At 42.2% G+C, this 16,289-nt stretch overlaps 1 long non-coding RNA gene across 2 annotated transcripts; it reads left to right on the forward strand.

The window, feature by feature from the left end:
- The first annotated feature begins 3,727 nt into the window (after positions 1-3,727).
- LOC144326569 (uncharacterized) lies at positions 3,728-8,475 on the forward strand. 2 transcript variants are annotated; one of them, XR_013391596.1, is made up of 3 exons: positions 3,728-3,945; positions 6,229-6,338; positions 8,339-8,475. It is a non-coding gene; the product is annotated as an uncharacterized LOC144326569 (long non-coding RNA). The 2 variants fall into 2 exon arrangements; XR_013391595.1 differs by having other exon boundaries at positions 3,743-3,945; positions 6,232-6,338.
- Positions 8,476-16,289: the final 7,814 nt, after the last annotated feature.

Genomic DNA, 16,289 nt, shown 5'->3' on the forward strand with positions numbered 1-16,289 from the left:
CTGTCCCCTTTTCATTTTGATGTTTTGTAAAATGACAGGTGCACCTATAAGTTCTATAAACTCTCAATCTTGATATGTTCCCACAATGGCTGTGTACACTGTTTCAGGTTCTTTCCCCCTACCCAATGCATGATGAACTGTAAAGTATACTGATTAAAGAAGAGAAGCATGGAGGACTGGCTCAGTGTCTTCATGTGTTATATTAACTTCTGAGCCAGTATACCAGTACAGTATAGGAAGACACATTGCGGAAGGACACTTCCATTGGCTTCATCCCCAAAAATGCACTTCTCCCATTTCCCAGGACAGACGGATACCAACCAACAACCATGGCTTGCTGGCATCTTCCTGTTCTGTGCATGCTCAGGAGTGTCATTTGCATCCAGAATGTGTGGAAATTGTAGCACCCCATGCTTCCTGACCCAAGTCATTGCATCAGAAGGCATTGGACAGAATGATTTGCATGCCTCCAGTAGCAAAGAAGATTACTGACCATCCTTAGTAGCACATAGGCCTTTAGGATGAAACCTACAATGTCTTTCTTGTCTCCATTAAGCCTTCCTACAGAAGTCCCCTTTTCTTTAATTTCCTTCCCCTCTTTTTGGAATAGATTTTCTTAAAGTTTGAAAAAGAATGCAAAGATTAATATAGAAGCCCCCTTTTCCGTGGATTCATTTGGAGGGGAAAGGCAGGGACTGTCAAGGGAGAGCTGGGACAAGTCTTGGTCCTAAGCTATTGCAAATAATAATAATAATAATAATAATAATAATAATAATAATAATAATAATAATCTTAGAAAGTCTTGGGGTTTTTCAAAGAGTTCCTTGAGAAAACTGGCAAATACCAAGTTTATTATGCTGGGGGTGGGCAGAGACCACCCATTACTGATTTTAAGGCACATTCAAACTCATCAGCAATTACAATACTTACTTTACTGACCCCTATCTTCTGCATATTTTTGTAATTCTGCAAACTGCATCATCTCTGATTTCCTGAGACTGGGGGTACAGCCAACTTTCTCAGTCAGACACTGAGAAAGCAAATACACTCTTTCATCGGCCATCTGCGATTTTTATGAAAATGAAACAGAATCAAGTGTCATCTGTGCACTGTATAGCATTGTAAGGCAAATCATCCCATCTCCCCTAGTGACCTTAGATCCGTGCTGTGCAGGAATGGTGACAGGCTAGAACCCTGCTGAATTGCAGATAAAGAATGTGTTTGCTTGAACTGAGTCTTGCCCCTGGGATCTTTTCCTATGAAGAAGCCACAGAACCTCATGAAAGCAACCCTGCTTCCCCCAGAAAGTGTCCACTGGTGTGTTAACAAACAACTGATGATCAAAGGCTATCTTGATGTTGCTGATGGAACTAACAGAATCAGTTTGAATACTTAACCTCTGCCTGCCTAGGAAACAAGATCATCCAACAAGAATTAGTTTCAGCTCTGTGTTATCCCTAAGATCAAAGTCAGGGTGATAAAAGAAGAAAGAAATGTGAAAATTGCAAGTTATGTCCAAACTAGTTTTTTTGGTGTGTTTTTCAGCAATGCAACTTAGCGAGTAAATGTTTGAGATGGTGGTGTACAGTAACAAGATGATCTGGAATTCGAGAGAGACATTGAAACTTTCTGCAGGACTTGGGCAAAAGGTGTTACTTCCTGCTACATTATGTACATATGCGTATACTGGAGCCCTGATGCCTGTTTGTTGTTATTCTTTTATTTGGAAGTGGATAACTGAGAGCAGGGGACACGGGTGGCGCTGTGGTCTAAACCACAGAGCCTAGGGCTTCCTGATCAGAAGGTTGGCGGTTCAAATCCCCATGAAGGGGTGAGCTCCTGTTGTTTGGTCCCAGCTCCTGCCCACCTAGCAGTTCAAAAGCACGTCAAGTGCAAGTAGATAAATAGGTAGCGCTCTGGCGGGAAGGTAAACAGTGTTTCCGTGCGCTGCTCTGGTTCGCCAGAAGCGGCTTAGTCATGCTGGCCACATGACCCGGAAGCTGTCTGCGGACAAACACTGGCTCCCTCGGCCTATAGAGCGAGATGAGCACAGCAACCCCAGAGTTGTCCACGACTGGACCTAATGGTCATGGGTACCTTTACCTTTACCTTTAACTGAGAGCAGAGAAGTAGACATGCAAGGTAAGGTAAAAGGTAAAGGACCCCTGGATGGTTAAGTCCAGTCAAAGACGACTATGGGGTTGCAGCGCTCATCTCGCTTTCAGGCTGAGGGAGCCGGTGTTTGTCCACAGACAGCTTTCCAGGTCACATGGCCAGCATGACTAAACTGCTTATGGTGCAACAGAACACTGTGATGGAAGCCAGAGCGCATGGAAACACTGTTTACCTTCCCACTGTAGCAGTGCCTATTTATCTACTTCCACTGGCGTGCTTTCGAACTGCTAGGTTGGCAGGAGCTGGGACACAGCAATGGGAGCTCACCCCATCACAGGGATTAGAACCACCAACCTTCCAATCAGCAAGCCCAAGAGGCTCAGTGGTTTAGACCACAGTGCCACATCTACTTAACACCCCAAGGATGGAAAGCTGCTGAATAGGACAGCAATTCTGAGTGAGGAAAGTATCTCCTCTAGGTTCTCTGCCTTCAGCTACTCCCAAAGTTGGTTTCCTTTTGTTTGTTTGTCTGTTTTTAAAAATAAAGTTAGGGTGCTAATATGTGCATTTGCATGAAACAAGTTGCTAGCACCTCAAAGGCTGCTTGGAATTCCTTGGGGCGAGGGGAACAGTAGGATGCAATAACTTTAAACAGTTAGCACTAGCTATTTAGCTAAGAATATATGAATATTCCATACTAGTGGGAGCTGTTCACTCATCTCAGAAGGTCAGGACACGTTTCTCTAACATCTGAATCAGTAGCATAGGAAAAGCGTGACTTAGCTCGCAATACATGCATGTCTGCTCATAAGTTACTTCCATTTGAACTCAATAGGGCTTCCTGACAAGCAGGAGAGTGTAAGATTGCAGCCTTTGATATTGCGCTGTGTGCTCTTGCTCTTGCAAGTGAATAACAGGATACTTCCCCAAATATATGAGATTGGGTCCATTGCTTCCAGATCAGAAAGCGGGGTTTGAGCATGTGAATTGCTCTGCCACAGCAACTAAATCAAATGAGAGAAAGTACAGGATGTTTTATTCACATCCAGAAGCAATTCCCAGACTTCCTGGACTGTGCTGTAATGATTAACTATTTGCCATTTGCCATTATATCCCTATTCAGTACTTTCCCAGCCCAGTATCCTTTAATTCCCTTCATCAATTTCCTCTCTGGGCTGTCCTTGAAAAATCCACCCTGCGAATTACAAAAATAAAGGGTCAATTGGACACAAGACAAATGATATCATAGAATCATAGAATTATATAGTTGGAGGGGACCCTGAGGATCATCTAGTCCAACCCCCCGCAATATAGGAATATGCAGCTGCCCCATACAGGGATCGAACCTGCAACCTTGGTATCATCAGCACCATGTTCTAACCAACTGAGCTATCCTGGCTGCACTATAGATATTTCCATTCAGCTTGTTCAATTGGCACAGTCATATCTTACGGTCAACACTTTCACACATATATATATTCACTGCCAGTCCTCTTGTGTAAGTGATAGCCTCTATTTTGAATATCATTCATTAATACTCATATCCAGATCTTTCATTTATTGTTTGGATGTAGCAGCGAGATCATACGGATGCATAAGAAATTTACAGCCCGCAACGAAACTGCAAAGTTGTTGACATGTCACATACTGGGGCTTAGACATCGTCACACTTGTCCATTGAAACTGAGCAATTCCTGACTTGCACTGGGCAGGGCCTGTAAGATCAGTTTCAGAGCCATCCATCTATAAATAAATGGCCTTGCTGGTTTACTTTCAGAACCAGTCATCCCAAAGACAACACAGAACAGATGTGAATGCAAAACTCAGAAGGTGTGTGTGTGTGTGTGTGTGTGTGTGTGTGTGAGAGAGAGAGAGAGAGAGAGAGAGAGAGAGAGAGAGAGAGAGAGAGAGAACAAATGATACAAATTGTATTAGCCATTCAGGATGTGGTGGCATCACTGTTTTTTTAAATGTGACCCCAAACTCCCCAAAATTCATTGGATCCTGATCAGCTGCTGCTTCACATGTCTGATAACGTTAACACACAGCAATACATCTGGTTTGACATGGCATAGGTGGTATTGCTTAGAAACTTGGTGGCTCTTAGATGTTAGTCATGCCTTGTAGAAAGGACCAGATTTGATGACCCTTATTCACTAACCACTTTGCATCAATTTAAAGGATGGCCCCCCTCCACTTTTTAAAGCAATTTCAACCCAGTTTTCCATATCTCTCCTTCAGAACCAGCAAAACTGGTGATACAAGGTGGCTCTCTTTACAGCATTTCTGGAATGGGGAAGAGGGGGTGACTACTCTGTATTTCATTACCAGCACATCCTCAAGTATTCATAATGCAGTTTCATATCAGCTTTGAAATAAAGAGCATAGCCTAAATATCAGTAACCATCTTTTGAGAAGCTGACCAAACAATGTATGCAGGATAGATTGGCAGTTCTAGTTTATCCAGATTTCTTGATGAAGTGCATGGCCCATGATCAGACTAACCCTTTGGCTGTAGCCTTGTGTGTTATATCACCTGTTAAGAAAGTACTGAGCAGCATTTATTTCCAAGTAAGCATACATAAAAGTAGTCTGTGCATTCCTAAGAACTATGTCCTCAGCCCAGTCTCCGCACCAGTTTTAGGAAACTGTTTATGTTCTGGACCTTTTAATTGTCACATGTTCTTTGGCAAAAGGAATGCAGCATTCAATCATTGCTTTATTCATTTTCATCCTGCTACGAGGAGTTTCTGGTGGCATGAATGAAGTCCTGTTATTTTACCTCCACAGTCCAGGACATGCCCATGATCACCAAATGAGATTCCTGTTGTTTAGGTCCCAGGTATCAGCCCAGTGCTCTGCCTACCGCATTATCATTTGGATAATATTGCTGGCTGGCACATAAATGTCAGATAACTCTTGATCGTTGCTGCATTGGGTGGTGAAGTGCATGTGTGAATGAATCCTCGCAGTTTGAGCTTTCATGCCGTCTTAAGCCCAATCCATCAAGTATTGAAAAATCAAGTGATAAATTTGCTTATAAGATCCAGGCAACAGAATTCTATAAATTACATATTATGAACAAGTCTACCTGCATATAAGGGATGCGGGTGGTGCTGTGGGTTAAACCACAGAGCCTAGGGTTTGCCGATCAGAAGGTCGGCGGTTCGAATCCCCGCAACGGGGTGAGCTCCCGTTGTTCGGTCCCTGCTCCTGCCAACCTAGCAGTCTGAAAGCACGTCAAAATGCAAGTAGATAAATAGGTACCGCTCCAGCAGGAAGGTAAACAGCGTTTCTGTGTGCTGCTCTGGTTCGCCAGAAGCGGCTTAGTCATGCTGGCCACATGACCCGGAAGTTGTATGCCAGCTCCCTCAGCCAATAAAACGAGATGAGCGCTGCAACCCCAGAGTCGGTCACGACTAGACCTAATGGTCAGGGGTCCCTTTACCTTTACCTGCATTATAACTGCCTTTGTAGAATCTAAACACAACATATTTTTAAGGACTCTGGTCTCACCTCTCAAAGCTTTTCCTACAATGCACAATCAACCTCATGATTGTGTGATTATCCCTTCCATTATTATTATTATTTTAAGAACAGCATAAACACATAGAAGATGAATCTGTTAGTCATCATGAGCAATGATAACTGGGAGCATAACATTAGCACTGAGATACATAGCCATACTGACTATCAGATCCTGAGAGCCCTGCCAATGATTTCTATTTCCTGACACTAGTGGAGCAGAAAGGCAAATTAAAACTGCAATGCTTCGATTGAAATCAGCTGGAAAACAACAAGTCCAACCCCAGAACACTGTCCATCCCACTGCCCTTGATATAAATGGTTGCTTCAGGTTTGGGGAGTCAATTGAGGATGCCAGATGTCAGACTGTAGTTTTAAAGGCGCTATTTCACCTAACGCTGACTTTGTATTTGGATATTTTAAGTGTTTCAAGTGTTTTCTTGTTCTGTGTTTATTCGATTGTAAACCCACTTTGAAAGGCAATCTTGCTTGAAGGAGTTGTGTATAAGCCCTTTAAATAAGCCGTTCAATGAAGTATGCCCCAAATTCAGAATATTTCCTTCTGCTCTTCCATTTCAACATTGGAAGTAGTTATCCGGCGAGCCGCAACCTTTCAAATCGTCACCCATCACATTAATGCTTCAACACTGAGAAGTGACAGCTTGCAGGTCATCGCCTCCGGATTGTCCAAACACAAGGTCAGTATTTCAGATTATATAAACAGGCATGTCTGTTGTTTTCAAGAAGTCCCTCATTAAAAATAAATACTTCGCAACCCTGCTGGCCGTGCGCTGTGCATTAAATACAAGTTGAAGTTATGACAGCTGTTCCTCTCAACGTGTGCACGTTCCCTCCTTGTGAAAGCTGGGTTACATTCTGTTCTTTAAAAGCTGGAACCAACTAGCTATGAGAATGGCTGGTAGGGTTTCATCAAATCTACCTGTTTAGAGGTCATGATTTTCACTGACCAAATTCCTGCTGGGTATGGTCCATTTTTCAGAATAACTATCCAATCCCCACCAAAACCTCTCTCAGAAATCCCAGTACCTTTGACTACTCACAGATCAATAGTTTCACACATCATAAGCTGCAATGATCCAAGGAATAAGGTGAAATTTGGAGGTGGGCTACCTAGACTCACATTTTTACTTAGCGATGAGCTCAATGGAGCCCAATAAAATTAGAAGCAGCCTTAAACCCTGTCAGATCATTGGTCTTAGCAATGGCTTAGCAATGTCTAAACTAGGGGCAGCCAACATGGTGCCCTACAGATGCTGTTGAAATACAGCTGCCATCTAACCTGACCATTGGGCCATGCCAGCTGGGGCTGATCAGAGTTGTAGCCCAACACCACCACATTGGTTACCTCTGGTCTACAATGACTATCCATGGCTCTCCAGGGTTCCATGTTAGGCTGCTCCTTTGCAGACAATGGGAGAGTGGAGACAATGGAAGAGGATTTGGCTTTCCTTCTGCTTTCAGAGACTCTTCGTGCATATGATATGTGAAGGCATTGGCAGACTGCCTGGTGGTGGTGCTCCCCTGACCTCCCACAGCTGAGTCACTACGGCTTATTGGGAAGGAGAGAAGAGAGGCAGCAGAGGCATCAGAGAGGCGGGCATGCTGACCTGCTCCTCATCTCTCCTTTCAAGGAAGCACTCAGGAGGTCAGGTGGGCACTGCCACCCCACTCCACCATCTGCTACTGTGTAAAGGAGAGCAACCTGATGTGTAATTGAATATTTTTTTACAAAAAGAATGTCAACTAAAAACTGTTTTGTTCTCCCAGGCTTTTAGATGAGACATTATTTTGTCAGTGATACCTGCTGTTGTAAAGTTGTTGGTTTGGGTATTTTGATGGCATAAGCTTTGATTGTTGCCTATTGGCTGCTGATTTATATTGTGCTTATTGTTACCTTCAGCTTCAAAATATATTTATTCCGCAATGACTTCCTGCTGATTCCAGTTTAATTCCCAGTACTGTTACAATCCAATATTCACTTACATGCGAGTGAGCCCCACTGGGATATACTTCCAACTTTAAGTGGATGGGAATAGGATTGCACAGTTATCAAAAGGGAATGAACAGGAACCCATTGTCCTCTAGAAGTTTTGGGACTACAACTCCCATCATCCCTGATCAATGGCCTTGCTGACTGGGACTGTTGGGTTTTGTAATCCAACAACATCATGAAATAATCCATGGACTGAAGCACAGCAATCATGTAACTACTTCACAACTCTCACCATTGTGTTAGATGACCTGTATCAAATACATGGAAATAATATACCCAAGATGTCTCTTTTTGAGATTTTGTTGATGTTTCAGATCAAGAAGAGGAAAAGACAGGAAACAAAAATGTCCCTTCTCACTCGCATACTCTAGTGACCTTTGCGAAAGTTGTGAAACTTTTCCAGCAGCCCTGAAAAGGCTTCCTAGTAAATATCACGCCAGCCATCAACCATGTAGCTGATAGACTACAATTTCCATCAGCCCCAGGCAGCATGGTCAATGGTCAAGAATGAAAGGAGTTGTAGTCCAACAACATCTGGATTGCCCCCAGGTTCTCTACCCCTACTAGACAACACCTGTAAATGTGTCACTGCGGTTCTTTTCAGGAGACATTCTTACAAAGTATTAGTAAACAAACACCTCTGTGCTCAGCTTGAAGTTGTGTTTCTTTTTTGTTTATTTTCAGTGCATGTCATGGTTCCATTCTTCAGTCTATAGACCTGTAAGAATCAAACGTAGAGGTCAAATGAATAGGGAAGACCAAACTCCCTGGCACAATGGAGGAACAGAGGATCAAAAGGTCCACTGTGCACAGCATTAGACCATTTCCTGATGTTAAGCTTCCTCGATGGGATGTTCTCTGCAGAAACAAAGGACACTGTTATTTTGCTGCTTTGTTCCACAGAGCCATGTGGGAACAGAAAATAATTTTTAAAGCTCAAGCATAGATGCAAATTCTACAATATTCCCAAGATTGTTGTTCTTCTCTGATTGCACAAGACAAGACCTTCTTTTTCCTTCCAAATATGAAAGCTGTTTTTTCCTGCTTATTTCCTATTTCAGTGGAAACATTATTTCCCCTTATTTCTACTAACTGTCAACTGCTGGCTTCAAGCACCTCGCATTACAGATGACATCACAATTTGTAAAGTAGGCGTAATTCCAGCTGACATGGCCACTGGCTCTTGGGATGCATATAATGTAATTTTTGTAATGATACCAGGATGGAGGGTGTGTGGGGAGAGACTGCAACCAGACCATATGTTGCTCAGTCCTGTGGCAGTACTCCAGTACACTGTGGCGAACTAGTCTGGATCCTGGATAGTATGGTGTTCCCTATATATGCAGCAAGCCTCCAAGCACCTGCCTCAGAAGGAATGCTTCATGTGAAATGTGAGAAACATTGCTGTCTATAGCGCTGATCCTAATAGCTTCTGTTCTCAGTTTCCAGTAAGTCTAGCCCTGTGGTATGCTCAAGCAACCATTATTCTTAATTGGCAGTTAAGGATGTGAGACAACTAGAAATGGTAACTACACATATTCTTTGCTCTGTTAGATTGCAAAGCTTTCGAACTCCTATACTGCAGTGCAATCGTGTTGGTGTTTGCTCAGAAGTAGGTCCCACTGAGTTCAAAGTACAGTGGAAATCAAACGGAATCCATTCCAGAAGTCCATTTGACTTCCAAAACTTTCAGAAACCAAGACACGGCTTCTGATTAGCTGCAGAAAGCTTCCTGCAGCCAATCAGAAGTTGCGGAAGTTGCATTGGACGTTCGGGTTCCAAAGAACTTTCACAAACCAGAACACTCACTTCCAGGTTTGCGGCATTCAGAGCCAAAACGTTCAATTCTCAAGGCATTTGGGTATGACTGTACAGGTACAGTTGGCTACGACTGTACATTATAAGATTCCAGGCTGGGGGAGAAATTCATTTATTTCATTTTTTCATGCAGATTGACTTAATTCCTACTTAACGGCACACAAACCCAAACACACCTGAAATTTATGCTTTCTCTGAATTTTGCAATGCAGTTCTCTAGCCAACAGAAGCACATAAAAAAGTTAAATGGAGGGGAAGTGTACTCAAAAGTACTTACATTGGTGAAGAAAATGAACAAAGATACATAGTAATTTAGAAAAAGGCTTGCAAAAATTGTATCCCCAAGTGCATTAGGTGAATGCACACAAAGATGCATACAAATATTCATGCAGACTTTTTCAAAAATGCAAATTGACATGGACATGAGAATGGAATTTAGGATTGCAAATATTGGAGACTGAGAGAAACCAAAATTGATAGATTTGTCCAGTCCTGCATTAACTGTGGCCTTTTCTTGACCTGAATAAACTTTCCCAGATTTCTGTGGGAAACTCCCATCCCTTTCAAAAGTATCACAGGCTGCCTAGAACATGAACTCTTGGTAGTTCTGCAACTAGGTCCACTGTGCTAAGCTTTTTCTGTATTGAGATATCCATCAGTGCTTCTACAAGGTTGTTACAGAAAATTAGTTTTGAAAGTTGCATGTTGTATATCTGTAATTTTGGAGACATTGAAGATTTAACCTTAATGTCTATTATGCTGCTCTCTTTAATCAGTCAATAAAATGAGATCACTATCCTTTATCCTTTAAAAAGGGAATAGGGGAAGTAGCTCAGACACCCACTATGTACAGAAGAAAGGCAACATGCCAAAGACAAAATTGCACAAATATATTCAGTGACGGACAATGGCTGCAAATGTAAACATGCTTCTTATTGAATTCAGTGAGGTTTACTTCTAAGTAAACATGTATAGGATTGCATTATATATATATTCAATTTTTATAAGACCTTGACTTCTGAGCATATACTGTATTGTCTTTTAATATATGTACTAGGGTATGCACTGGTCACAAGATTCTGATTGAACCCTGATTCAGTGCTTTGGAAAACAGTTCTGTCATGGTCCAAAGTGCTTCACATGCTGCATAATCTGACTTGCTGTCCATCCAGTTCCCACCAACCCTTTCCAATAAGCTATAAGAAGATTTAAAATGGCTTTTAGTTTGTTTTCATTTTGACAGAAGTGAATGGAATTTGCAGGCATGGCATAGAATGGATAAAGCCTGCCAAACATCAGGCAAATAGATCCAGGGCCTTTTGTGCTGAACAACTGTTAATGACTTACTTATTTTTTTAAGAGGAAATGTCTATAAACTTTAAATTTGGGGGCAGGCAATGCTGTCCCTTCTAATGGAATGAATCCTGCCAAATTTCAGAAAAATAACTGCAATGTTTTTGGACCAATATAGCCACTATACAGTTCTTCCCATTTACTAATGGGAAATAATAATAATCGCTTACTACAACTTTTTGTTTTGTTTTGACAGGTGTTGATGAAGCTTGCAGGTATACTAGCCCCTCTGCCAAATTACACACAAATGGGTGCTGGGCACCTTCAAAGTGTGTATGTACGTGGAACCTCTATACCTTTTAAAACAATTTTGTGTGGAAAAGCAGGGAAGGCTGCTCCAGGAATGCAAATGCAATGGTTTTCCTGCAAAGGCTGCCATTATAGTTTTAGGTCTAGTAAAACAAAGGGGGGATTCCTTAATCTGTTCCTGTATTTTAAGAGGAATTGGTTTGAAAATTACAGAGGTGCCCCTGGGAAAGAAACCTGCCAAACTGCAGACAAATAAATCCAGGAGCTTCTGCACTATTCACCTTTAAAGTTGGTTTTGAGGTGCGAAGAACTGAAGAGGAATCACAACTAAAGAGGAATCACTTCTGGGGCAAAATCATTCTCCCTTGACATATCAATCACTAAAGAGCTCCGCCTTCTCCATACGCTGGTGTTTGTTCTCCCATCATCTCATCCTAGCATTCTGTTAAGCTGTCACTTTTGCTTTCAGCAGACACTTGTCTGCAATACTTTGTGATGTCTGAATCATCATGGTACAACAAAGTGCTTCCAGGGTTCCTGCTTCGACCCATTCTGCCTTGTCCAGATTCTGCTTCTGAAAAGCCAAAACTCCCTTCAGGTAATTTTTGCCTCAGGACTTGCCCAGCTAACTGACACAGCACAATCAAGGGCCTCCTTACTGAATGTAGTGTTTGTTCAGAACTATGCTTGCATGTTGTGCTTGCAAATAAATAAAAGATGCTAAATCCTGAAGGAACAACACAACTCTATATCTTTGTGAGACTGCTATGGGGAAAGGGGAATGGTTCTCCGTGAAATATTTTTTCTGGCATGAGTTAAAAACACACACATGCACACAATACAGCCGACTTTCAGAATGCAGGGCGTATTTATAAGGCTCACAGTCATGCTAAACAACAGAAGGTTGGAATACAAAACCTTTGAAAGAAAATAAATATGGATTCCTACCAGGCTGGTTTTTAAAGCACTTCACAAAGAAGCAACAATCTTCAAGAAATTTATTTTGAGATGCTGTTATTAGACCTTCACCTTAGAAAACTATTGCATCTGAGTGTAGGTCAGAGATATAAGTAACTTGCACGTGCTGTTTATTATTATACTTGGGATGACACAGTGTTGTTCAAAATCATACTGGTTTATAATATCAAACAGCCATTGGAAATAATTTTTTCAAAAAATATTCTAAGTGAAGTAAGCATCTAAGAGTCATATCTAAAAATGAGTTGGCAGAGCTTATTTCCCATTGATTTCATGGCTTGACTTGTTTCTCTGGTGCAGTGGGATGGCTCAGACTTAGACACTCTTTTAAAATAATAAAGGGTTATAGCCAACTGAGACTGGCTCAGAGTATACCCACTGAAATTAATCAGCTGGAGTGAGCCGTAGCTATTAATTTCAATGGGTCTACTCTGAGTTGGACTAGCATGGGATACAACCTCCCAAAACTGATACCCCAGACAGCCTGTAGTAATTTCCCACAAAGCCTTGGGATGCTGCTACATTGGAAGCAATGTGAGAAATTTCAGTGGCCGCTCCTGGCCACCTAGTGCTGATTCACAGCACCACTGTTGTCCACTGCTTTTAATAACTTTTAAGCAAACTTTTAAATACATATTAGCACCATGTTTGGCATTGTCCCTACTTTTTAATGGTAGCTGGCTGGCCATTTTTCAATATGGTTCTTCCTGTTCTGATGTGTAAAATGAGTTGTTGTCTTTGGCATTTTTTTAACTACTACAATGTACTCTGTGTGGGGCTATTCTTGAAGAGAGAATGGGAATCCCCAGCTATGGAACATTCTCCCCAGAGAAACTTGCCTGGTGTCAGCCCTGTCCTGGTGTTGTTGTTTAGTCGTTTAGTCGTGTCCGACTCTTCGTGACCCCATGGACCAGAGCACGCCAGGCACTTCTGTCTTCCACTGCCTCCCGCAGCTTGGTCAGACTCATGTTTGTAGCTTCGAGGACACTGTCCAACCATCTCATCCTCTGTCGTCCCCTTCTCCTTGTGCCCTCCATCTTTCCCAACATCAGGGGCTTTTCCAGGGAGTCTTCTCTTCTCATGAGGTGGCCAAAGTATTGGAACCTCAGCTTCATGATCTGTCCTTCCAGTGAGCACTCAGGGCTGATTTCCTTAAGAATGGATAGGTTTGATCTTCTTGCAGTCCATGGGACTCTCAAGAGTCTCCTCCAGAACTATAATTCAAAAGCATCAATTCTTCGGCGATCAGCCTTCATTATGGTCTAGCTCTCACTTCCATACATCACTACTGGGAAAACCATAGCTTTTACTATTCGGACCTTTGTTGGCAAGGTGATGTCTCTACTTTTTAAGATGCTGTCTAGGTTTGTCATTGCTTTTCTCCCAATAAGCAGGCGTCTCTTAATTTCGTGGCTGCTGTCACCATCTGCAGTGATCATGGAGCCCAAGAAAGTAAAATCTCTCACTGCCTCCATTTCTTTCCCTTCTATTTGCCAGGAGGTGATGGGACCAGTGGCCATGATCTTCGTTTTTTTGATGTTGAGCTTCAGACCATATTTTGCACTCTCCTCTTTCACCCTCAATAAAAGTTTCTTTAATTCCTCCTCACTTTCCCTGTCCTAGGAGGCAAAAATGTCCAGCCTTTTGACTTAATTTGATTGTAATGTGGTATGCGTCTACCCTGTTCTGATATTCACCTTTCAGAAGGGTAGGCTGGATATGTTTTTTCCATTATTGTTGATGGAAGAACGTTCTTGTGTTTTATACTGTGCAATGGCTTTTAAATGTTTGATAAGTTGCTCTGTAGTTTAACGTTTTGCAAGCTGCTACCAGACGTTCATCACTTTTAATAATAATAATAAAGTATTATAATAATAATTTTCATAAATAAGAAGTGTAAGTTGTGGCTAAGAAGTTACAGGTACAAATCTTCATTCTGCCATGAGCTCACTGAAAGGTCTTCTTCCTCAGCCCCCTCATCTGCAACAGAGGGATACTGACTGACCTACCTCACATGACTTTGTAAGAATTACTGAGAAAATGCACCAGAAGCTCTTTGCCCTATATAAAAAAGCCAAATATAAATACAAGGGCTGCTGTCCACACCCACTTCCTGGGGAGCAAATCCCATTGAACTCAATGAGGCTTACTTCTGAGTAATGTACAAGGATGTGCTGTAAATGATATTTGCATAAAACTGTTTGATTTGCATAAAACTGTTTTTGTTGTTGTTGTAAGCAACAATATGCTTTTTCATTGCATTTAGGGCATTTTCAGTCTTAAAACATTTTCTCTTTGCGCACCCTGGAATATAAGAAAACTAATAGGAAAAATATTGCTGTCATAAACCCAGGAGTATTGGCTGTGGGATAGCGGGGACACAAATAAAAGACCAATAAAGTTTGATGTATTTTCTGTACCAGAATATGCGGTAGAGACAGCATGGTTAAGAAGTATAAGGGATATTTTTGTGATATTCATTCTGACAAACGTTAGGATGGAATGCATACTTTTTTATTTAAAAAAAGAAACACACCAGCAGCCTTCAAATATTGTCTGATATTGAATTCTCTTGAACAGCTTGTGACAATTGTATTGAAATTGAGTAGGAAAAAACCTGAACTTCCACACACACACAGAAAGAGCAGCATAATAAAGCAAATTAACACTGAAAAACTTCCAAAGGAATTTAGGCTTCCACAATCCTTTCAGTTTTAATCATCTGAGGGCCTCTCGCACAACACAAAAAGAAATGATATACGCGGTTGTGCAATCCCGGCTTCCTGACACAGAGGCCGTACAGTGAATCATCCTGCTCAATTACCAGGTGGGATTCCAGGGTGAGATGGAAAAAAACAAGCCTTAGAATCGTATACCCACCACTACCTCCTTGTGCAAGCAAAAAGCACTTGCAGAGAGGTGAGGGGTGAATGATTCACGAGGCAGGGGGCATAATTTTTCCTCCTGGCATTAGATCTTCAAAGCTAAAGCTTCGGAAGACTCCTGACTTTGGGCAGGGGGTGGCTGGTGCCAGAAGGAGGGAGCTGAAATGCTGTTTTGCACAACAAGAAGTAATTCCCTGAGAGCTAAGAAATGGGTGAGGGTTCATTTCAACTGTGATGACTAAACAATACCGTTTAAGATGAAGAACTTGAATAGGTAGCATCCTCACATGTATCTGGTTGATTGTTGTGGTTTTGACCTCTGCTTCCATGCGGTCCCTTCATTCTTTTCAAGGGCTGGGGCACAGTGGTTGAGCACACAACAGATCCTAGGTTCAAGCTCTGGTTTCTCCAAGCAGGGCCGGAAAACAACTCCTGCCCGAAGCCTGGAGAGCTGCTTCCAATCAGTGTAGACATCATTGAGCCAGACGGAACAATTGTATCTCAGTATAAAGGTAAAGGTAAAGGTAAAGGGACCCCTGACCATTAGGTCCAGTTGTGACCGACTCTGGGGTTGCGGCGCTCATCTCGCTTTATTGGCCGAGGGAGCTGGCATATGGCTTCCAGGTCATGTGGCCAGCATGACTAAGCCGCTTCTGGCAAACCAGAGCAGCGCACGGAAACGCCATTTACCTTCCCGCCTATTTATCTACTTGCACTTTGAGGTGCTTTCGAACTGCTAAGTTGGCAGGAGCAGGGACCGAGCAACGGGAGCTCACCCCGTCATGGGGATTCGAACCGCAGACCTTCTGATCGGCAAGTCCTAGGCTCTGTGGTTTAACCCACAGTGCCACCCGCATCCCTATCTCAGTATAAGGCAGCTTCAAATATCCCACTATCTTTCCAACAAGCATATGACGGATCCCAAACCAGATTCCCACAGCACAGCTCTCAGACCCTTCCATCTATCAACTCTGCAATGTGTGAACAATTGTCATAACAGATTACACATACTGCCCCTAATGTTTTCGTTTACACAAAGCAAGCTCTGTCATTCACAAGTGCTGCTTTCACTTAGTAGCCAGTAGTTTTCCTTCAAAAATCAGAACCAGCGCACTCACTCACTATATAAGTTCAGATTTTTAAAAAAATGAACATGCCTCGAAAGGGGTCTCAGAGTGAACATCATGAAATTAAACAGATAAACCAAACAGTTCAAACTGATATGCTTAAAATTTGATTTTAACCAGTTTGCAGAGAAGTCCCTTTTCAGAGCAGCTAGGGGATTGTCCTTAGCGACTTTGTCTCTGCTGGAGATTCCTCTGCAGTCAGGCAGTAGCAGGCAACCAGAAACA

This window comes from Podarcis muralis, unplaced genomic scaffold, assembly GCF_964188315.1.
Source record: "Podarcis muralis unplaced genomic scaffold, rPodMur119.hap1.1 HAP1_SCAFFOLD_154, whole genome shotgun sequence".
In the NCBI taxonomy this organism is placed as follows: domain Eukaryota; kingdom Metazoa; phylum Chordata; class Lepidosauria; order Squamata; family Lacertidae; genus Podarcis; species Podarcis muralis.